Genomic DNA, 1,266 nt, shown 5'->3' on the forward strand with positions numbered 1-1,266 from the left:
GAAAAAAAAAAAGGATGATTTTATATATATATTATATATATATATATATAAAAGTAGGACCAAGTCTTATAATTTAGCATTAGGAAATAACTCAAATAACCATCCCCCCCCAACTTACCACAACTCACACGAGATATTTTCCTATCACATACACATAAATTACATTGCTTTCCATATTATTTCAAGATACAGACCCTACTAACTGCCCCATACCCTCTCTTTTTGCATTATCAGATTTTACCAAACCTAGTATTCTAATTTACACACAAAGTAAGTAAAGTACAAGTTTAAAAAGACTTAAATACTTGATGGGGAACCCCTCAAACTTCCATGTTTCCTTAAAAACTATTTGGCTTGATTTTTCAACAGTTTAAGGGTGAAGCTATGCGATATCAGATGGAATAGTAAAAAAAGTTTATTAGGTGTTACAGTTTCACAAATCAAACATTAGCCTCCACAAACTCATTAAAAAGAATCTTATTGCAAAACTTATCAGGTAATGTCACTAATAATTTAAATGTCAACAGAGCTTGCAGAAACAGGAGCTAGAATACACATGAAGCAATAATGGAGATGGGAGGAATCCTGCAATTTCCTCAAGTAAGCTCAACACATCTTAGGATTTTTGCTATTTTCAAGACTATATTACACTTGAGGGTCAATTATTCACTGGTTAACAGAACTCTTTCCTTCTCTTGTGACATCCAATTAAGAAGTTCTCACATTGGCATCAGAAGTTATCATTGTTTCCATCTTAAACACATGAACCTTCGCTGTGCATTACTACATTCTAAGTTGCTTTTTTTATTTCAGTTCCAATATTATCCTACACTTCTTTGGGACATTATCAATCATGAAATCAAACCCAGCCAAATGAGCCACACTTCTTTTCCTTCTGCTCCACCATTACTGGCAATGCCATACTTTGTGAGACAGATCCAGAGATCTACTTTTAAAATCCCTCCAGCTAGCCAGCTCCCTTATTCAGCACACAACATCGTCATCTTCAAACCACTTCACCTTGCATACTCGCCCTACTACTTCTGCCCCAATTATCACTCTCTTAACTCAAGATTATAAATATTTAAATAAAACTCAGATTGATTAGATAACTCTATATTTTCTTTATCTAGATAGCAATTACAGTACTAACTGGAAAATCAATTATCAGTATCAAACAAAATCTCCATAGAATTAGCCCCTTGCAGATAGATTCCAAAACATTTTTTTCCTATTTTTCAGTTTCTACACTGATTTTTCATTCCT

At 33.5% G+C, this 1,266-nt stretch overlaps 1 protein-coding gene across 2 annotated transcripts in view; it reads right to left on the reverse strand.

Annotated features, from left to right (window-relative positions):
- The window catches only part of TFDP1 (transcription factor Dp-1), a 48,203-nt gene that overhangs the window by 12,096 nt on the left and 34,841 nt on the right, over window positions 1–1,266 (reverse strand). The window lies entirely within an intron of this gene.

Source organism: Charadrius vociferus, unplaced genomic scaffold (genome assembly GCF_000708025.1).
Source record: "Charadrius vociferus isolate BGI_N301 unplaced genomic scaffold, ASM70802v2 scaffold218, whole genome shotgun sequence".
Taxonomy (NCBI): domain Eukaryota; kingdom Metazoa; phylum Chordata; class Aves; order Charadriiformes; family Charadriidae; genus Charadrius; species Charadrius vociferus.